The sequence below is a fragment of the Panthera uncia genome, chromosome B4 (genome assembly GCF_023721935.1).
Source record: "Panthera uncia isolate 11264 chromosome B4, Puncia_PCG_1.0, whole genome shotgun sequence".
In the NCBI taxonomy this organism is placed as follows: Eukaryota; Metazoa; Chordata; class Mammalia; order Carnivora; family Felidae; genus Panthera; species Panthera uncia.
The window spans coordinates 103,016,751-103,040,557 of record NC_064809.1 but is presented as its reverse complement, the minus strand read 5'-3'; the positions used below and the strand labels follow the sequence as shown (position 1 = coordinate 103,040,557).

At 37.6% G+C, this 23,807-nt stretch overlaps 1 protein-coding gene across 1 annotated transcript in view; it reads right to left on the bottom strand.

The window, feature by feature from the left end:
* Positions 1 to 23,807, bottom strand: part of TMTC2 (transmembrane O-mannosyltransferase targeting cadherins 2) — a 399,137-nt gene that overhangs the window by 220,411 nt on the left and 154,919 nt on the right. The gene's annotated exons all lie outside the window — the stretch shown is intronic.

Genomic DNA, 23,807 nt, shown 5'->3' with positions numbered 1-23,807 from the left:
TGAGTCTAGACAAGAGTGACATGGGAAACAAAAAGTGTAATTTTAGTTTTCATGAAAAGAAGAGCCATCTTTCACACCTATACATCTTATTACTCTGAAAGTGAATTTCTTTTTTAAAAATAAAATAGTAACATAGATGGCAATATTTATTATAAATGGGACAATTTTTCTAAGAGCATCAATTAATATTTGTATCACCAAATAAGCATTTTTAAATGCATACCTTTATTAGCTGAAATTAATCATCAAGAACAACCTTTAAATTATACCTACTTTAGGAATAATAAACTAGTTGCATGTTTCATGTTATGCAGACAGAGAAATGATTGATATAGCTGCCAAGTGGCCATAAGCCAGATGTTTGGGAACAAACAAAAATACTAAAGTTTTTCGGTTCAGAACTGTTCTGATAGCCTCTCCAAGAATCTCTTCCTGCCAGAAGCAACTTGGCAAAAGCAATTTTTGGAACCTACTGGAGGTGGCTACCAACCTAAACAGATGAAATCGTTGTGTAAATGTAACCTACCACATTTTTTTCTTTTCCTCTTTTATTATGAGTTTTGAAATTAAATTATATACTAACTTTTTAAAGATACATATGGGAATGGAGGTATTCAATAAGGTCATAGGCAACTTCACAAGAAGACTCTGAAACAAGAAGGAATTTGAAAATTGTGAAATCCACAGCAGTATTTGTCCTCCACTTGAATTAAGACTTCAATACAACCCCAAAGTTTGATCTTGCTTCAAATTGGTTAGAAAAAGAATTCTGCATTTATTAAATCCCTATTTGGAGGGCCATTAAAACTCTCCCCATTAATCTTCCATTTTAAGCACATCCACCCTTTGTAGTTATCATTAAAGTACTGGTTTTCAAATCATTTCAGACCGGGTTAAAATCTGGTATTTTTTTTTTTTTCATTAAGATGTGTATCTTTGATTTTTAGCATTAACACACACACACACACACACACACAAACACACACACACACAGAGTTTTAAATACAATTTACTGCAAAAATCTCTCATGATTCTTCAAAACATATCTGGATAATTCTTTCAGCCCGACATAGCTCCAATTAGCACTAATCATTGCCATGCCCTAATTATTTAAAATTAAATAAACTGAACTTACACGTGCAAACATTTTGCAAATCACCCTGCATCCCCTTCTCTTTTCAAGTTGACTCATAAGATTAGACAACTTGTTTTAATAGATTATTATCATTGGATTAGGTCCAAAAAGGCATTCGTCTAATGGGAATTCTGTCTGCTTTAACAGTTGTGATTTAGTGGATACTCTCTGACTAAACTGTCAATCATTTTCTTTGACTGGCTCCTGGCCCTGACATCCCTGCTGGGAGACAAGCAAGAAGTTTTTTCCAGGTACATGACTGGCATTCAGTAAGCTTGGACTAAGCAAAGGGGAAGTGGAGAGGATTGGTTAACATACCTGACTAGAAGGCTCTGGTTTCTTGCTCCTGACTTACTGCACCCTTGTTCAAATGCACTGGTAATCCTTGTCCCCTCGTGTTGTACCCTGTTCCCCACCTCAATTTAGCAGTGTCCACCAGCAACACTCACAGTGCAGAAAACTCATGCAGCCCATACCGTGGGCAAGTCAAACATTAATCAAACCAAAAGATGAAATAGCTCAACACTGCAATATACATTTCAATAACAATAACAATTATAGGATGTGTTAGTCTTCATTTAGCCTCTGTAGCTCAGATATTCCCTTTTAAGTAACACCAGGAAATTGCATTCTTGAGAAGGTTCCATAATAACTCTTAAACTAAACTCCAGAAATTTTACAGTGCGAATCATATTTCGTTATAAATCTACTTTTTTCTATTCTGCACTATATCTCCAATCAACACACATGTCTTGCTGCTTCAACAATCTAAACAAGTGCAGGTCACCCGAATGATACGCTAAAGTGAGAACAAATTAAGGTCCATTGTCTTTTTCCATGAAAGACCAGATATTACAAGGAAAAAGAGAATCGTGTATAATCGCCTAATGAATTCCAACACCTGTTAAGTCATTTTATACCTCCCAGATGGGGTCCTGGCATCTAGTGAGGACAGCAGTGCCTAGAAAACATTTTATTCTGTCATTATATTCAACTATGGGGGAAGTCATGTAATAGCAGTAGTAACACTAATTAGGAATGTTTATTAAACATTTTACAGAATGTGTGTGTGTGTGTGTGTGTGTGTGTGTGTGTGTTCTCAAGTAATTCTTTCTAAAACCCTATGATGTTTGCAAACTTTGTGAATTAGAATTTTATAAAAGGACAGTGAGACAGAGAGATGTGAAGAATGTTGCTCAGAATCTCACAGCTAATGAGAAGGACTAGGACTCAAAGCTACCTTTCTGATTCTCAGTCCAAGGTTCCATTCCCCTAACTCCCCCAAAATCACATAAGTACCCACTTTGTAACCACCACCTGTAGTTCTTCACCAACCAGCTTCCTCAACTTGATCTCACCCTCTCCAACCTTAAGGTGGCATCTGCCATGAAAGACCATGAACTTCTACAAGAAAAGCTCACAAAGCCACAGATGAGTAAGTGCTAAAGAGATTTAGATCAGAAATTTCTATTTGTAAAATCCAAGAACTTTGGAGAGCATCTCCTCAACGTTTATTCTGCAATGAGGAAACCGATGTCCTTAAAGCTTCAACATATTCCCTCAAAACACAGAGCTATTTCGTGGCATTCAGAAACACAAATTTCATCTTCCTCCGTGCTCATGGAATAGTATCTTACCCTTTTGTTTGTCCTTTTAATCACTACTCTTCATCAAATATCTACAATAATTCTCAATAACTGACAATGTAAAACAAGAATTAGATTCAATATCCTCAGCCTAGTATTCAAAGCTGTCCAAAATCTGGCCCATCTTTACTATCTACATATCAAAATCCCCTAGTGATACTGATACCTTTATTGCTTGAAACCTCAAAATCCCCTCAGCGGTATTGGTCTCATTATGATTCTAGATATAAACCAAATTCACATCCGTCAACCTAATGTCACATCCAACAACCAAATGTTCTTCCTCACCTCCAGCTTAAATTCCAGTCCTTCCACACGTCTTCTCTGATTCCTCCAGGCTACGCCAATACCTGCCTTCTCAAAGTTGTCCAATCTTATACCATATGAAAGAAATCATATGTTGTAAAGGTCAAGTCTGAAGTTGCTAAGGCCCAAGGTGACCCTAAGCATTAATAATCTTAATAATGATCACACTCTTCAGAAATGAGTTTCACTGCTCTCCTACACAAACACAAGCTCCTAGATGGCAGGAATTTATTTTGATCATGAAGTATATTATCCACAGCAACTGTACCAGCACCTGCCACAGAACAGGCACTCAGTACTAGATGGGGAAATGAGTACATGAATGACTGAGTAGATGACTGAATGAGCAAAAGAACAAAGAACCAAGACAGTAGTCCAGAAGGAAGCTGGAGAGCAGTATATGAGGGTAGTTCTAGATAGATATACCAGAATCTTGATACAGTGATCAATAGTCCAATCTGATCTCTCTAGTCCATGTACCTACATAAGACAATACACAGAGAGGGTTCCTTTTCCTGGGACTTTTTGAAGTCTACATGGCTAGGTGATACCAGAAGCTCAGTTCTTTGACATACAGATTTGTGCTGGTGTCCATAATTTCTTCAACAGTTTTCTTTTTTTTTCTTGGTGGGCACTTCACTGATTTGGGAGTTAAAACAATGGTAAAGCATTTAAAGCCCCTATGGCAAAAAAAACAAAAAAAACCTGTTCTATACTGGAAAAAAGTTTCATGTGTGTTTTAAATACACCTGCAGTAAAGGGACGCCTGGGTGTCTCAGATGGTGAAGTGTCTGACTCTATTTCATCTCAGATCATGATTTTGCATTTCATGAGTTCAAGCCCCAAATCGGGCTCTGCACTGACAGCACAGAGCCTGCTTGAAATTCTCTCTCTACCTCTCTCTCTGCTCCTTCCCCACTCATGCATGCGTGCACTCTCTCAATAAACAAACAGATAAATAAATAAACTAAATATACCTGCACTATGAAGCCCAGTCAAGTTCCTAATCCTTAGGGCTATTTTTAACTAATAAAAAATAGGAGAAGAATACAGTGTCTTAAGGAAGAGAAGAAAAGGATGAAGACACAAAGAGGAGGAAGGAAGAAAAGGAATCAGGAAGACAACACCTGTAATGATTAGACTTGCAAGTTCTCCGTAACAAGAGGACAGTAATCAAATTATGTAATACCTCTGGGCATTCTCAACCCTTACCAAAGAGCCTTAAAATACTTCCTGAGGTGTTTAAGAGGTCATATGAGGCATTGGAAAGATTTCTAAACAGTACACCACTAGACAAATGTAAGAGATGAGGATATGAGAGATAGGATATACTTGAACCTACAATGTCAGTTCCTTCAAAAGGATGCTATTGTGGGATCTGAGAAACTTGTACATAATTGCATACTTTCAGTGAATGGAGAATGTGGTCCCAGAGAGGAAGCTATCTTTATCTCATTCCTAAATAACCCAGTTAAAAATACAGCCACTTCCTAGTTTAGTGTTGCAGTAAAGAAAAAAAACATAATGATTGATAAATATACAAATGAATTAATATCCTTGCGATATTTCAAAATAGTATCTGAGTATTCACATTTACTCTAATTCCTCTAATGGACTCTTCTAGAAAAAATATCTAAACAGATGATCTTTATGGTTTTGGGGGGGGTGTTTGTTTGTTTGTTTGTTTTGTTTTTTTTAGAGGAAGAGCACATACACAGTTACATGTGCCAGCGGGGGAGGGGCAGAGAGAGGGAGAGAGAGAATCTTAAGCAGGCTCCATACTGAGCACAGAGTCCAAAGCAGGAACGTGGGGCTCGATCTCACAACTGTGAGATCATGATCCAAGCCAAAATCAAGAGTCTGAGGCTTAACTGAGCTACCCAGGTGCCCCTATGGTACATATTTTTTTTTTTTAATTTTTTTTTCAACGTTTTTTATTTATTTTTGGGACAGAGAGAGACAGAGCATGAACGGGGGAGGGGCAGAGAGAGAGGGAGACACAGAATCGGAAACAGGCTCCAGGCTCCGAGCCATCAGCCCAGAGCCTGACGCGGGGCTCGAACTCACGGACCGCGAGATCGTGACCTGGCTGAAGTCGGACGCTTAACCGACTGCACCATACATATTTTAAAATTAGCCCACTTGCAGAGAAAACTGCCATCTTAAAATAGGTAAAAAAATACATGGCTCACACTAATTGAGCAATTACTATGTGCTAGGCACTCAGAGATTTCCATGTATTCACATTCATTTAATCTTCAAAAATCCTAGATTTGAGATGTATGGAGTTAAGTTTAAAGAGGTAATATCAGGATTCCCAGGCCATGTTGCTACTAAAGCAGCAGGCATATTTCCTCATGCAATCAGCTGCCTAATTAAGAAAGGAAAGAAAATACTACGAATGACCATAAAAAAAGAATGAAATAACTTTGAAAAGGGCCAAATGAAAGTCACACTGAAAAGGAATAATTAAACAATACTTAAATTAAACAATGTTACAGAATATATTTTTTAAAAAATTCGAGATTTGAGATTTTGGCTTGATGAGTTTAAGGGAAAATGGAAAATATATGCAAAATCCACACTGACTTGCAGATTTTTTATCTTGGCTTTTATAATTCTGAACCAATAATTCTAATGATTATTCTGTGACTACCTGAACTGCTCCTCATTCAGAGAAAGCAAAACAGCTGATTTTAAAGAGCTACAACATAGTAAATAGTATAACATTGTCAAACTTTCTGCTCCTACCCAACTGAACTATGCCACAACCACCAATGCACTGATCACCAAGATATAAAAAAAAAAAAAAAAAAAAAAAAAAAAATCACTGCCAAAGCCAACACTACCTCATTATCTACTTATCTACTCAGGAGGTAAACACAGTAAGAAACATACCATCGTTGTGTCCAGGACCCACAAGGGAAAAAAAAAAGAAAAAAAAGAAAAAGAAACATACCATCATTCCAGCACCAACAACCGTGGCCAAAACAAATTTAATTAATTAATTAATTAATTAATACTATAGAATAATAATTCTATAGTATTATTTACTTTTCAACTTGTTTCCAGTGACAGCCCTTCTTCATGATAAAAGTGCTCAGCTTTTTATGGAGAGCAATCAACAGGTACCTTTACTAGATTTAAGTCACTTGCAAAAAAAAAAAAAAAAAAAAAATCAAGGAAGATGAGGACAAAGCAAATTTCAAGTACCCTTATATCACAAGCTAAATTTCAACTGAAGATATATTTTGACAGCTGCTGTGAACTTCTAGAGCTGGTTATTCTTGGAAACCACCTTCTGCTTACTTGGGCTTCCTTTAGGGGGAATTGTTACCAAAGTTTACTTTGTATGATTATTTTGAATGAATTCGGTGTCCTGAGAATAGTCATGGTGTTAAATTTGAACTTGAATTTACTTTCAAAATTCTAGAGTAAATGATATCTGAGTAACACAAAGCAAGATTGGAGATATCTGCTTGATGAGTTCACTAATACTCTGATAAAATATAAAGCAGGGAAATACAGTAAAAATCTTGTACTCTTAGGGTCACCTCAGGAAACTGTACAACTCTAGGCTTCCTCAACTGTAAAAAAAGAAAGGTTACTATCCTCTTGAGAGAAGTATTAAAGATCTAGGTAAAAATAAAAATGAATATAAAAGGCTTTGTAAAATGAATGCAAGTTGTATGAAATTTAATGATTCATACTAATATAAATATATTGTCCTAATCTCTTTGGAGATCCTATATGACTTAACGTACATGAGTTTATCAACTAAGTTACCAGACAGATTCAGCAAACTACAGCCTGTAGGCCAAATCTGGTGCCTGGCTGATTTTAGATAAAGTTTTATTAGAACACAGCTACACCCATTTGTTTGCAGTAGGCCAGCAGAGCTGAATAGTTGTCACGGAGTCCCTATGGCCTTCAAAAGCAGAAAAAAATGAACTATCTTGCCTTTTACACTCATTGTTTGCCAATCTTTGAGATTGGGCATAAAGTATGATGAGTTCTCAGTTCCGATCACTATTTGATACTTTATAATATATTTCTGTAGTTTTTCTTTTTTTTTGTAAATTTCCCTATAGAGACTGGCAAATTCATTGTGGTATTTAAGGAAAACATGCTGTTTTTCTTGCATAGAAAATAGGATCAGAGTCCATTTTTAATTTATGCATAAAATGATAGCACAGCTAATATAAAATGATATAAGGAAATAATTATGTAGACTAGAGCAAGGAATTAAGAATTAGACAGTATGATTTACTACTGAGATAAATCCATTTCAGAAATTCAAGTGTTAACTGTATTTAAGTTTACAAGATAATGAAAAAGATCAATTCATACCCTTGTGATATAAGGGAGATACAGAGGTATTTTAACACAGACAGATTCCTCTGAAAAGTGAAATACAACACACAGCCCACTCAGTTTGCAGTAAATACCTGGCCTTCAAAAAAAAAACATTATTATAAGTACTTTGGGATCTAATCTTTTGTTCCTGGGAATAAATGAAGAACTTAGTATTTGCACAATTAATCCATCTTTCCAGTCAGATTATTTCAAAGACAACGCTAAAATTAAAAAAAAAAAAAAAAAAATAGCACTAAAATTATTTTTTTTAATTATGATCAAACATAGTACAATGTAATTTGGTTCTTGAAGCATCCCCAAGAACTCCCATATTAGGAAAATAACCGCTGGAAAGGCTAAATGACTTGTCCACAATTACACAACTAGCTAGTGGCAGAAACGGCGTGAGAACCCAGGCCTCCTGATTAGAACTGCAGGATTTATGTCATTATGCCATATGGCCATACTTTTCACAGCGTGCTCCCTTTATCTCTGGAATCACAACTTCTCTCAAATGTCTAACATTTTTCAGAGCCTTTCGTGTAATTAACTTAGAAAAAGGCTACCAGCTGGATGCAAAGGTGTAGGTTCAAACAACCTTTATATAAATCTGATGTAAATCAGCAAATGTCTTAATGGCGTATTAAATTTTTATAGAATCGTTCTCCCATAATTAAGTTTATGTTATTGCTCTTTTAAAATTGCTCAGAAGCAAATTTGCCTCTAGGAAGCAAGCTGGGACATATTTTAGGATGGCCATTACTTTAAAGGGGAAAAAAAAAAAAAAAACTCTCAATTCACTTCCATCTTTAAATATGTTCAGTTTGTCTAAAAATATGTTTTCTTTTCTCTCCTTCCTTTTTTTTCCCCAAAAAAGTAAGGAAATGGAAATTGGGTTTATTCTAGATTTTACAAGCACCTTTACACTTTGATAAAACTCCTGGTCAAAGCTAAAAACAAGTCAATTATATGGTTTTAAAAACAACGGCTGCATGTGTCAGACATGGGTAACCACACTGAGAGGCAAATACATGGGAAAGAATAAGAAGTATCCAGGTTCCTGTTTACACCATAAACCACTATTCCTCATTCGAGAATCAAATATTGCATGCACCAAATACACAGCCCACAAGCACTCAAATATTGACGTCAGATTCTTACCCCAAAAGACTGCATTTATGCAGGGATCCATGATTTATCATAGTTTAAAAAAAAATCAAAACAAGGATCCAAGTATTCTGACATCAGATTCTTACTCCGGAAAATTGCATTTATGTAGGGGTCCATGATTTATCATAGTTTAAAAAAACAAAATAAGGATCCAAGCATTCTGACCCAAACATAACCCCAAAGAAGATACCTTGATTACCCAAACTTATTACCAATTTGTTAAGCAGCAAATAAGACAGGCAAACAATATTAAACACACAGCAAAAACATTCAAGGGTCTCAGTAAGACTTTAACCAGGTTTATTGATATACATGGATTCATGTCATAACTTCTTTCTAAAGATCTTGTTAAACTTAAAAAGTAAAAACATCTACATCTTTAAAAAAGCAAAACAAAATAAAACTAAACAAAACAGTAACTACAGGTCCAAAGCCACTTATCCTTAATTTCAAAATACGTAATTCAGATTAGGATGAGAATTGCAAAAGCTCGGTGAACACACTCAAAAACAATAAACTATAGACTTTAAGTGGCTCAATTTTATGATATGTGAACTATATCTCAGTAAAAATGTTAAAAAGAAATAAAAGCCCCTGATTTAAACTGACAGGAGGCTAGTTGTAGTCTTTATCTCTTCCATTTATTGTAAATATTCACATATTTCCCTTCAGAAATACTAAATGTTTCTGACTTCAAAATGCCACCTCGGTACATAATACAGAATTTACACACCCTATCACTTTTGAATAATTAAAACAAATCTGAATTACATCGGGCCTCAAGCATTTTAGGCACTGAATCAGGGAACTTGTAGCCTATATGTGTATATATATCGATATATATCGATATATATAGATATAGCCTAGAGAGAGAGACAGAGAGAGAGAGAGAGAGAGAGAGAGAGAGAGAGAGAGAGGAAAGCTCAAATTCTGAAAAAAGTTTTTACGATGCACATCAAAGGAGACATGACATCCTGTGCAGTTTAGGACCCACTAAGACACATGGGAACCGGTGGCATCACATTGTTAGCTAATCTAAGCTGTTTTATATTTTTAATGAAATGCAGGAAAAAGTGTTTTTATCTGAATTATAAAGCAACCTCTGTGGCACAGACTCATCTTTTCCCTTATAAAGCCGTTAGAAATGTACTGCCTGTCGAGGACACATAAATAAGTTAGTATGGTTGATTAGCAATGATACAATATGAAATTCAGAGCCAAACCAAATATTTCAATGTGAACTGGCTCCAAATAATTCTTTTTTTTGCATGGTTCTGAGAAACACCATGCATTTCAGAGCAGGGGGCAGAAGCTGACAGGAGTTTCAGATGCAAATCCAACCTCAAAGGATATACAGGTACAATGTACCTCCTTTAAATCTGCTCAATGTAGGGCAGGTCCATGGCAGACAGGATATGCCCTTGCAGGCCAATGTGATTTTGAGGATCAAGTTCCAAATACCAAGATCACAATGTCAAGATCTCTGGGAAAAGGGATGCCAAAGGAAAAAAAAAAAAAAAAAAAGGATCCAGTCCTCAGTCTCAAGGAGGTTCTAAACCAATTACACACACAATCATTACTACTTATCTAATACCATAAATAATTAGGCCACTCGTTAGTTGAGGAAACTCTATTGAGAGACAATGACCTGCACTGGAAAGGATCTGGATTCAGAATTAGCATTACCTTTGAAACCCTGTCTCACTGCACGCTGATCAGTTCAGGGGAGTTCACTCCACCTCTTGTAAAAAGTACACAGAGTGACCTCACAGGGTAACTGCAGCTGCTAAATTAGAGACTGTAAATTCCAAAAGAATAGGAATTTCGTCTGTTTTCTTCCTTACTTTATCCTTAACATCTAGAATAGTGCTCATACCTAGATGGCACTTAGTACCTATTTATCAAAAAAATGGAAAAAAATGAAAAAATTAAAAAGCATCTAGCAAATTTCTTGTCACACGACAGGCATGAGGGGGGGATATAAGGAAGCTGACTCTGAACCTAAATGAAATGCACAACCATGAAATGATTTTAAATTATTTTTTAAAAATATAAAACAAGGGGGCGCCTGGGTGGCTCAGTCGGTTAAGCGGCCGACTTCGGCTCAGGTCACGATCTCGCGGCCCGTGGGTTCGAGCCCCGCGTCAGGCTCTGTGCTGACAGCTCAGAGCCTGGAGCCTGTTTCAGATTCTGTGTCCCCCTCTCTCTGACCCTCCCCTGTTCATGCTCTGTCTCTCTCTGTCTCAAAAATAAATAAACTTTAAAAAAAAAAAATTAAAAAAAAATATATAAAACAAAACAAAATCCTGGATAAACCGAGCTATTTAGATGTCACTACTTCTCTGCCACTCTCTCAGACTCTTCCTCAACAAGGCTGAATTAGTTTGTCAGACACATGTGCTTCTCTGGCACTTTCTAGGGAATTCTATTAGCACTTAGTGCAGAGTGATGTAATTATTGTATACATGTTTTGTACTTCCTAGGGGCTGGGATAATATATTATCCATCTACGTATTTTTTAGCAACCATAAAACTAACTGTTGCATATGGACGAGCAGATAATTTGTATTTAAAGCCATTGTAAGTAAGTCGCATCTGTTCCAAGGCCAAGTAATGTAAGAATGGCTATTTCCTTCATAATACTATCTGGGGAGGGGGCGGGGCATGCCTGGGTGGCTCAGTCCCTTAAGCATCTGACTCTCCATTTTGGCTCAGGTCTTGATGTCTCAGTTGGTGAGATCGAGCACCATATGGGGCTCTGCACTGACAGTGTGAAGCCTGCTTGGGATTTCTCTCTCTTCATCGCTCTCTACCCCTCCCCCCACTCTTTCTTTCAAAATAAATATATAAATATTTTTAAAAATACTATTTGGATCTTCCACTTTAGCTAAACTTGTATAAAAACAGTATTATGGGAAGACCATGCACCTTGGAGTCAGATACTTGGAATGAGACCCCTTCACTCTATGCTATCTGTGAATCCTTGAGCAAAATTACTTCACCTCCATAAACCTCAGTTTCCTTAACTGTAAATGAGATTAATAATACCCACTCACATAGAGTGAACAAAATAATGTACAGAAGACACTCTACCAAGCACACAGTAAGGCATGATAAATGGTTGTTATCATTATTACTGCCAGCTCTGTGTATATGCAAATGAAAGCTAATGGATTCAAATGAGTGATTTCTCTTCCTCTTTGAACAATATGGAAGTCGGCACAGCCCTGGAGAAGATTATACTGCAGAATGCAGGAGAATCAAAGACTACAAATTATCCTGTCCCAAAACCAGAAACTTTAGGCTGCTGCTTTGACAACTTAAATTCAGTCCTTTTCTCACTCAGCCAGCCCATTTTTCAATTGGCACCTCTACATTTTCTCTATTCTTGCTATTTCATCTCTGAAATACGTTCATTTTGGAGTTATCCTCATTTTTGACATTAAGGTTGTCACTGACTCAAATATTAACCCAACAGTGAGACACTAAACTCACATTGTAGTCAAAAGAAACTCTGAACATCTTTAAGATACTACTGGTGGCATTTTTTTTTTAATGTTTATTTGTTTATTGGGGGGGGGGGCAGGGGGAAGGCACATAGAGGAGAAGGGGGGGCGCAGAGGGAGAGGTAAAGAGAATCCCAAGCAGGCTCTGCACTAACAGTGCAGAGCCCCAGGCAGGGCTCCATCTCACAAACCCTGAGATCATGACCTGAACAGAAATCAAAGACTCAGTCCAAGGCTTAAACCAACTGAGCCATGCAGGCACCCCTGGTGGCATTTACCCAGCTGATGGGTCAACTGCTAATGCCAAAAATTCCCCCTGCTTCTGAGTTAGTGCATGGTGCCTTGGTGAGCGGGAAGCAGGTAGCGACAAAGAGCTGCCCCAATATTTTTTTTAATGCTCTTCTAGACCAATCTCAGGCTCCACATCATCAAAGAGAAAATCCTTCCACTGAAGAGTAACCTACTTCAAACAGTAATACACTGTTAGTAAAGGCAATTAACCAAATTAGGAAGAAAAACACACTGTGGTTTTAGTGTCTTTGTGTTAAGTTTCTGGTAGCTACAAAAGTAAATATTCCGTTTGAATGCAGACTTAAATCAAGCTAGACTAGGAAGACAACGTGCAAAAACTTAAGCACTTAACTGAATGAGGTGGGGGGGGGGGGTGGACAGGAAAAGGAGGGGCCTGGGAGGATGGAAACAAAAACAAAACAACTCATTTTCAAAAAGTATTCTAGAATTAGTAACATTGCAAAGAGAACCCTGGGTAAAATAAGAAGGATTGAATCTTAATGATGAACTTGAGGGATGGGTACACAGGTCCATTAACACCAGGCAGTCTTAACTGACAAATAGAAAATTAATTCCACAGTAACAGGTTTCTACAAACTGAAGTCAGGGAGGGAAAGTGACAGAGCAGTAGACCTGGGGGAGGAGGCTCTGCTCTCAACCAAGCCTGTGCCTAATTTCTGCAGACCTCACATTTGTGGAGAGAGAAGGGGCAGCATGTAGATACATAGTTTCTAATACCTCTCTCTAGCCACAAAATATTTTTGACCTTTCATGATACTGTATGGAGGTATATCAATGTACATGAGCGGGTCCCAAACCTAGCTGTATCATCAAAATCAGAGGGAGAGCTTTTAAAAAGTAGTTTCTCTCCTGCTGCCTCTCCACCAGCTCCCTGTCAATGCCTCAAAAACAAAATGTAAGCAGACGGAAAGATTCTTATTCAGTAGCTTCCAGTCTTGGGCTGCAATCTCTGGTTTAAAAGTCTCCCCGTGAGACGCTGATGATCATCCCAGTTTGGACTATTCGAAGGAAACACATGATGAAATGAATCCTAAAATCTTGAAGCAGTCACCAACCCCCACCTACCGCCTGTATCATCTGAAGATTAGATCAGACTTTTAAAGTACTGGATTTTCTAAAATCAAAACCAATTTTACCTATTACAGACTTGTCTCAACAAGCCACCGTTACCAGGATTTAGGCTGCTGTAAAAATAATTTGGTCTGAATATTATTAAGGCATCCAAAATATTTCATAAAAATTTTGGCAGCCAGATGCAGTATTCCTTTAAAAATAAAACTTTTCGCTCTCTATTATCTCCCTAGGAGGTGGGGAAATAAACGGCTGAGCATCACCACCACCAATAAAAAGCAGCCTCAATGTTTCCCTGAAAAGGTTTCTCATAACAGATTCTGGAATCAGCTGTAACAATATTGCCTGCCAGGTTTGGGAAAGAATAGGGGAAAGAAAGAGATTAACATTCACCTTTAGGTGATAACAATGCTTCCCCTTTCTTCAAAGAATGAGACTTGAATGCTGCAAGCTATTGCAGCTACTGAACTAATCCTCCTTACTCTAAACCTGGCTAAAGGGGATATACAGGCAACAGGGTGCTGGGGAGAACAGGAGGGGACTCCATTTTCAGATGTATAAGCAACAGCACCATCCTGAGCCAGAAGGGGAAAAAATCAGGCTATAAAATTTCTAGATGCTTTGATATAAACAGTGACGAAAAATTAAGGAATGACTTAAATATATTTGTTTTCAATAGATTAAACAAAAAGAGAAATGATCAAATTGTGTGGTTCATTAGAATTATCCTTGAAAAAGGTTTGTTTGTTTGTTTTCTCAATATTCTTTACATTGTCAGCACCGGTGAACAGGATAGCAAAAACTCCATTTTTTTCTGATTGACGCTTCACCCTGCATCCCCGTGAGAAAAGCAACAACTACGCTGAGTGCTCTACAAAATGACAGGTAAAAAGTTCGTTACTATTGAAATGTGGAAACACTGTGAAACGCTGATGACCATGATATTTCTACAGGAAAGGAACTTGGCGGAAGAGTGTACATTGACGATATTCATACCTAACAACCCTGCAAGGCAAATATTATATTCCTATTTTACAGACCACATAACTGATGTGCAAGCCGGTCAGTAATTTATCCAAGGTCACAGCAATTTGCATCTAAATCTAGATGCTCCAATCCTATGGCTTTTCCACAATAGCCTTACTAGCACCTGTGCAAGAGGAGAGCAGCCAAACGCCCAATGGTTATTCGAAGTAAACAGCAGTGGTTTTTATACTATTAGATATATTTAACTTTTCATCACATGTCACAAGATCTTAAGAAGAAAGAAGCTACATTCCGTGGAACACCGAAACGGGCAAATTTTTGCCCAACTTCAAGTTAGAAGAAAGATTAATTCTATGCAATTTGGAGTTTTCCATTTCATAGAAGTTATGGAAATACACTCAAATCATTCATGTATCACTTTGGTATAATCTGACTCTAGTATATAAGCATGTCTTTATGCAATTTATTCTAATAGGACACATAACACTACACACACATAAACCCTTTTAAAGGGGAGGGGACAGAGTTTTAACACATTGAAAACTAAGAGTTTAAGATGCACAAAATGCACAAAATTAAAATATTAAGATTTTTTTCTTTTTTTCAGTTTTTAAATACGTAAACTATTTTTAAATACAACTGATATTGCATATAATCAAGAACTCTATTAAATGTACTTGGTACTTAGTTACATTAAGCAATATTTTAATGGAAATTCTAAATATATTTTCCATTTCTTCTCTTACTAAAAACCAAGTCATTTACTTGTTTTTAAATGTCCTTCATTTTTCTCATGTTGTCCCTGCTGTTTGCTTTGAATCTTACATGAATTATTAGCAAAATGACAACCACATACCAGGTACAGGCACTGTAGATTCTCTTATCATATCAAAGAAATCTTTGCAGTTTATTTCATCTCCTGAAATTAAATGAGTAAACATGTGGAGAGAGAAAGAAAGTGTCCTTTGGAACTGAAACACTGACTTCACTAATCAAGGCCATAATTACTGAGGAAACATGTATTAAATTCTGAATTCATGCTATTTCACTTGATGCAAGAGTTATAATCAGACCAACAGAGCATGCAGGAGCCATCTGGGTGCCGCAGAGTTGTAAAGACAAAAGGGAGCAAGGGCACATTGACCTTCCTAGCACCAAATCATTGCACACTTTGGCTGCCTCTCTTCCCCTTTTGGTTTCTTACCATTCTTTTTGAAAAAAGGAACACTGTGGTCAGGAGGTAAGAACCTGGTGTGAACATTAAAACATGCCACACCATGCAACCTTACTGCACTATCACATTTCATAACTATTTTAACTATCAATAAATTTGATTTAATACTCAGTTTTATCCACCCCACCTCCTACCTGATCATGCCTTTTCAGGAATCTCTAATGCACTCCTGGAATGTGCCTTTCTATAGCTTAAATTTCACTTGAGAGGTCAACACTAAATTAGCATTTCCACCATTCCCAGCATTTAAGACAGGCAATGACAATGATCTGAAATTTGTGCAAACCACATTGGGTATTTTTTTCTTTTTTCTGTGAAACTGAAGGTACCCAGTTGAATATGAGTAACCAGATAATCATGAGATCCCCCTCAGTCGATCTGATTCCTCTGAGACAGCAGGTTATCGAAAATTGAGCCGAGTGATGTAATACGTATCCCAGACAGTATTATGAGAACAGCAGAGATGATTTCAATGAGACTCATTATTTATTCATCACAAGGTCCAATTTGCGTGTCATTTTCACTGATGGTATACGGAGTTAACTGGTTGAAATTCAGTGCTGATAGAATATTTTATTCTGTATTGTAAAAAGGACCATTTTGAAAAATGGTTCTGTCTTCCTGTAAGGAGTGCAAAACAAAGAGGGATTTTGTACTTGCGGCCACTCACTGTAACATTTGAACACCGTTCAGCAATGCTGGAAGAACGGACACAGGAGAAAGCCCTGAAGGACTCCCTGTTTTTCTCATTAGGAGTATATAATAATATGCTAGATACTATAGAGTAAAAAGTAAAATAATCTAACTTCGAAAAATAACTGCCTTTTTTTTTTTTTTGATGCTAAAGAATGAGATGGCAGGAAACACACTCACTGAATGAGATAAACCTCCTGAATCTGTCTCATCATCAAAGGGATCCTCTCTCAGGTCTGTCCCCAAGTGAGGACACAGAAGAAAGCCTCCCAAGTGGCGAAATGGCGCTAGCCTGGACATTCCCAAGCTTCTCCCATGGACCAGTCGAAGAACAAGCACATTTAAAAATTATGCATTGTCTCCCAACATTGCTAGGGCCACAACATATCTTAAAAGGTCCCTACATCATTATACATACTAGCTGTCTCAATCTACCTTTCCTCATTCATTTTCCTGTTTCATTTCATGCACTGTATCTGCCAAAACCACTGCCCAGTGGTCCCCCGGAACTTCCCAGGAGTTTCCCTCTGTGCAGTGCTCAGGCTCCACCTTCCACTCTCCCTCACCTCTCCAATTATAAATGTCTATATCTGAACCACCATTCGGGGCCCTGCTCAAATGTCTCTGCTCCTGAAAGTGCTTCCTGATCCCCTCCGCAGAAAGTACACCCCCTTCCTCGAAGCTGTCCTGCACTCCCAGTGCCTCCCTTACAGCCTCCCCACTTTCCAGCTTGAATTTCAGTTCTACATTTGCATGTGCTATTCACAACTTTCTAGCCTACTCTAAAATGTCCTTAGGGGTAGAATTTTGTGCACTCATCTTTGAATCCCCAGAACCCCTAATACAGCGTCCTGCACAAAGGTGAATCTTAAAAAAAAAAAGATAATCTGCAAATAGATCACCCTTCCAGGTATTAACACTCTAACACAAGCATTACATGAACTGGCAAGGGTAGTCAGCTTCCAAATTTCAATTACTCAACTTGCACTTAAACTGTAACCAGAATACAGAATCATCTTAAATCAGCTGAGCAATGAAGGCAACCCGCAGAAATAAAATACCTTATTAATATTAATCTTTGACTTTCCGAGTTGTAAAATATTTTTGAACCTCACCTTTATTTGTGGTATTATCTGGTTAGCACTGCTGGCATCTATTCAAAGTTTCAAAGTTCTATAGGTCATGAATATTAAATGCTACACGTTTACTGGGATGAAATCCAAATTCATTTGTAAGTACATGACAAATAGCCCTCCAGTTTCAATAATGCTAGGAAATACTGTGATCAGAATCGGAGTGTCTTGCTATATCTGGATTCTCACAAAGTCAAGTGTAAGGCAAATGAAGGGAAAGAAAATCGTAAGAAAGTGGGAACACTACTTGAAGTAGAATGGCACAGATGTGGACTGAAGAAAATCAGAAACAGCAAATATATATTTCATTCAGCGCAATCGATATGAGAGTCACATCTTGAGTAAAACCACAACCTAGTCTAGAAAGCAAAGGGACAAAGCTGTAAACGATAACATGTTGGGCCAATGCCATCCCCAGCAGCTAATCAAATAAAAAAGCACATGTGGATTCAATGTGCAAATACCTGTAGGCTATGCGCCTCTCTTTCCATGCTCTTCTATACCGGGGGAGTCACACAAAATAGATGTACAGAAGCACCACATTTAAGATCCTCAGTGTTCCAATCGTGACAAACCCCAAACCTTCAACAGAACGTAAGCCCCTGCCCTCAGGAAACATTCTCAAGGTAAACCCTGTAAATAGTTTGAAAACAGATGATTATTTGTTACTTTGTGTCTGATCACTGCATCTTGATGTAGAACCAAGCTTACCTAACATCCAAGATAAACTTTTTCACCATAGGCAACCTCCACCATTCACATCCTGCTCAGCATTAAAATGAAAAAGTTATTTCTAGACAGAGATGCCTCATTTTCCAAAAGCGGCACTGCCTCCCCATTTCCTCTCTCATAATGTAGTCTCATCATTTTATTTACATGAAATAGAGCTACAAAATTTAATTTTAAGAAAAGGAAGTTGTCCAGATAGGGTACATCTTGGAAGCAACTATAGCAAAGCGAAGATAGTCATCTTTACAGAAATTCTTAAAAGAGCAGACTAAAAGGGCTATTTTTCCAAATCAATTTGGGCTATTATTAGAATTGTTACACTGGTTTTCAGATTTCCTTTCTTTTAATTTTTTTTTCCACCTGTAACTGAATAAGTGATTATGAGGCTAATAAAGGGAAAAAAGATGTTTCCACATTAAAACAGTTAACAGATGTTAAATAAGCACAGAAAATGGCCACTAGGCAAGCAATGACTGATGTTTGGTAAGTAAGAAAAATGTTGCTTTTGCTGATTTTATTACCCATGTACCTCCTGGGGTCATGGGAGACTTGTAAAAAATTTTGTGGGCAGATAAAAGTGAAACATTTATTTGCGAGGCTAGCTTAAGTGTGTTTCAAGGGCCACCTCCCCCACTTTTACTTTTTGACCACATAAAACTAAAGTAAGTGAAAGTCATCTAAGAAAGGCTAAAATAATCATTTGATGAGAAGTCAAGAAAACTTACTTTTCAACATTTTTCTGACATGCATTTCTTCCAATTGTACCTTCTGGACCCCACTAACCAGGAATGAAATCCTCATTTGTATAAAGGGAAGAGGATTGGATTTCACTTTAACATTTCAAGCACATATTTTTTAAAGGCCAACTGAAACAAGTGTGAATTCAATAATTTACTGAGTACCTACTATGTGTCAGATGGTGCACCAGATGCCAAGGACAATGGGGGAAACACCATAAATAGAATGCTGAAGCTAAGAAGAGGATCATTTTAAAACACTTAAGATGTTTATGAACACACATTTTGTTCAAACACACTTCTGAAGATTTTATATTTGGTGTCTTCTTACAAATCTTGCTAACTATTAAAAACAAACACAAGGGGCGCCTGGGTGGCTCAGTCGGCGTCCAACTTCGGCTCAGAGCGTGGTCTCACAGTTCATGAGTTCCAGCCCCAGGTCGGACTCTGTGCTGACAGCTCAGAGCCTGGAGCCTGCTTCGGATTCTGTGTCTCCCTCTCTGCCCCTCCCCCACTCCCACTCTGTCTCTGTCTCTCAAAAAATAAGTAAACATTAAAAACAAAAACAAAAAACAAATCTTAACTATTGACAACCGTATGATTATATTATTTCATGTCATATTCAACCACATTAGTTCATAAGTCATATTCTCTCAATAAGCACTTATTATATAAGTTAAATGTGTTTATGTTTTAGCACACTCAGGATAGTGCCTAGCACACATAGATTATGTATTTATTAAATGCTAAATAAAGTATCTACAATATGCCAGGTCCTTACTATTTTTCACATACTTCAAAAAAAGAAAACTTTCATATTTCCTTTGCAGAACTGCAAACGTCTTTTATACAATATAGATATGTGCATCATCTGCATGAGCCTTAGAAGCCAAAAACTGGCAGCCAAGAATTCTGGCCAAATTCAGTCATCCAAAGGATTTTTTTGGGCCCAAACAGGGTTTATCTGTTTTTAAACTAGTAATTGATTTTAAATAATAAGAAATGTCATAGAAAAATCCAGAAGTCTGTCTTCTTAGAAAAATCTCAAACTTGGGGCACCTGGGTAGCTCAGTCAGTTAAGTGTTCCACTCTTGGTTTCCACTCAGGTCATGATCTCACAGCCATGAGATCCAGCCCCGCCTCAAACTCCACACTGGGTGAGGAGCCTGCTTAAGATTCTCTCCCATTCCCTCTGCCCCCTCCCCAGCTCACCTGCATGCACTGTCTCTCATTTTCTCTCTCTCTCTCTCTCTCTCTCTCTCTCTCTCTCTCTCTCTCGCTTGAAAAGCAAAGGGGAAAATCTCAAACCCTACCCAACCCAAACCTGTATTTTCTTATTGTAATACTGGATGAAGAGGGGTCCTAGAGGTGGGCAGAATCTTGCTTCCACAAGTCCCTTCTGCCTGGCCCTGGTGCACATTTAAAAGACCCAAAATCTTTTAAAAGGTGCAGAACTGAAACCAACACTGTGAAGAAAGAAGTTGAGTGTGACCGTTATGAGAAAAACATTACTGATGAAACTATCAAAACAGAGAGCCTTGCCCCTCTGGTCCTAATAATTTCCAGCTTTAAGAGGTCCGCCATTTTGGGTTTTGAGTACTTGGCTGGTTCACTGGTTTGCATAACAGAGTTAAACATTTGTGCACTGGAGCTTTCTGTTTATATAAAAGTTATGTTTTAATAGGGCAGGGAAGTTTATTTCATCTGGCAAACCATGATGTGGAGTTAATTGGCAAGATATTTAAGATGATTTATTCTTTTAAGGTTGAAAAGGACCTTCTAAAGTCTTTTAATTCACTTCCTTCAGAGTCTCTTCTAACTCACCCCAGGCATAGAAATCTATATATTATAAAGACAGAATATGGAATTTTCTATAACTTCCATATGTAATCTGTGCCAGTGTTTACAAGCCCCATAGTCATAAAATTCTAAATGAAAGTTTCTGCCTAAATATTCATGCTTCAGCCTTAGTTGATTCCTAAATCATATGCTTTCAAAACCACTGTATGTTTAAAGACTAGTAGAAGTTCATCTTTTGGCCTTCTCTTCCTTAAAATAAAGAATTACAATTTCCACTGATATTTCTTCTTTCTCTTCAACTAGTATCATCAGGTGCCTTCCAAACATTGGGCACTCAGCTCACACTGAACACCCCACAATTACACTCTTCACAACATCTCTAAGACAGAACATGAACCGTCTCCATTGCCAGATAAAAAAACAGGTCATTGAACTAGCCTAAGGTTACTTAGCTAGTGTGAGTGAATATTTGATTCCATTTTATTTTCTTCTCTTCCCAGGTAAGTCATCTGACTTTGTTTACATTTGTTCATTCATCTTCACATCTTCACAATATAGTAAAATGATCGCTAAACACACGCAAATATGTATCCTAGTTCCAGTGATTCTACCACTTTCTAGGTGACCTTCACACCTCTGGTGTTCTATACCTTTGCTGGAAATAAAGGGACTGGCATAGAAGGTCTCAATGGTCCCTTGCAAATCTATACAATCTGTTACTGAAATGTTCTCATTAAGCCCATTGGCCCAAAATGTGAGAATGAAAGAAAAAGCAGAGTGGAGATAGCGACTCTCAGATTGTTTTGCTGCTTCAACTACTTCCCTTGCCCACAAGCAATGGCTGCCAGACAGTCTAGGCAACTTTCCATTTGGAAACTTCTCAGGACACCGAATCTTCAAAGTATTAAGTCCTTTCCCATGACATGGGGGGTGGGGAGAGGGGTGTTTCACACTCTCTGCTGCTAGGAGTTCCTTTGCTAGCGACATTTCTTATTTTCTTAAGCAGGATGCTCAGGGCAATTTAACTTCAGATAGGGGTGCCTGGTTGGCTCAGTCAGTTAAGAGTCCGACTCTTCACTTCGGCTCAGGTCATGATCTCACAGTGGTACGAACCAAGGTTTGTAGTTCAAGCCCTGCATCCAGCTCTTGCTGACAGTGCAGAGCCTGCTTGGGATTCTCTCTTTCCCTCTCTCTCTGCCTTTCCCCAGTTTGCTACCTCTCTTGCTCAAAATAAATAAATAAACTTAATTTTTTTTTTTTAATTTAACTTCGGGGGTCCCTGGGGGTGGCTCAGTCGATTAAGCATCTGACTTCGGCTCAGGTCATGATCTCACAGTTTCTGGGTTCAAGCCCTGTGTCGGGCTCTGTGCTGACAGTTCAGAGCCTGGAGCCTGCTTCAGATTCTGCATCCCTCTCACTCTCTGCTCCTCCCCCACTCATGCTCTGTCTCTTTCAAAAATAAACATTATTTTTTTTTAAATAAACTTAAGATAAAGAATAATTTCTTATTATAGGTATGTCCCAAATAATTGTATGGGACACAATTATAATAAGGGTCTCTATCAGCAACTCTGTCCTTGAAAATATGCTTAGAAAACTGAAAATGTCTTAGAACTTTAAAAGGTCCTAAAATCAAGTCCTGAACTGGTATATCAAAATCATTTCGTATTCCAGGAGATGGTAAAATGGAAATTTTGTAAAATGTCCAACCACAATGTTTCACCGGCTATCGATGCAAAGTCCTCAAATAGTCTCCACAGGACAAAGACCATGATTTATATGTATTCTATCTGTCTTTCCAATAAAACAAGAAAGCTTGTTTTGTTGTTGATGTGGTTTTAAAACAAAAGAAAAAAAGAATTCTCTCCCTAAATCTCCCAGAAATAATAATTAAAATTGATTTGAAATTAAGAATTTGACTTTCAAACTATTGTTTTTAGGTGTCAAACTCAACCTAACCAGAGTTTTCTTTTAAAGTTTCAACATATAATCGAAATCACAAAAGAACTTCATTAAGCACTTGATACTTGAGTTCTAACTGAAAAGGTTATGCTTCCCCACGGAGCACAGAGAGCAGCAGTAACTACTCTGCCTACTAAGTGAAGAAAAAAAAAAGTCATTAAAAAATAAATAAATGTTTCTATTTCCCTTAATTTTTCCTTCACTTCAATTTCTTCCCAATTTGATTTTAAGTAACATCGAGAATTGACAGGGTGAGGGGGAAGAACTGCCAAAATGAGAAAAGTTGACTGCTTTCTCAAGGTAAGTATCCAAAATCACAGCTCCTCACTTAAGTGTCCAAAAGGAAGGGGGAACTGGCCTAGAACAGGACCAAGATTTGCCGGCACTGGCCAAGTGCATCTTTTATAACTAAAAGGCAAAGCAAGGGTAAGTTTAGTATGAATGAGATAATGGGGAGATGGGAAAGAGGCAGTTTCTCAAGGTAGCTTTGTCTGTCCAATGCCTTCCCCTAACACACTAGCCAAAAACTGGTCCTCTTAGGTGGAAGAGATCTGAAAGTGCTTCTGTGACCTTTAAACCACAGTGCATTTGAAAGCACTGAGGGAATACAGAAGAGCAAATATTAAGCCCTGAGGCAAAGGCCTTAATTGGCCTCAGGGCAAAATTTATAATAACCTCTTTCTGTTTTGACTCTTCTATTCTTATTCAGTACAACAAGGAAAAGGTGAAGATGATTCATTGTTTAAGAATTTGAGTTCCCAGTGCACTGGAGAGAAGGGCTGTTTTCCAAAGTCAGATCAGGAAAAGTACTATTAACAAATGGCAGAGGATTTCCCCTCTACAGAGTTTAGCATCTGGCTCTATTATCAGCTCTGATACTTTTATAAATACACATTATAAGCAATTTACTAGATTACAGAGAATTGGGGCCGAAATAAAAAAATGAATAAAAATAAATACTAAAGGTGCATAATCTTTACAAGGCAAAACTGTCCAGCTACCAGAACCCTTTGAAATCATGAAAATAAGA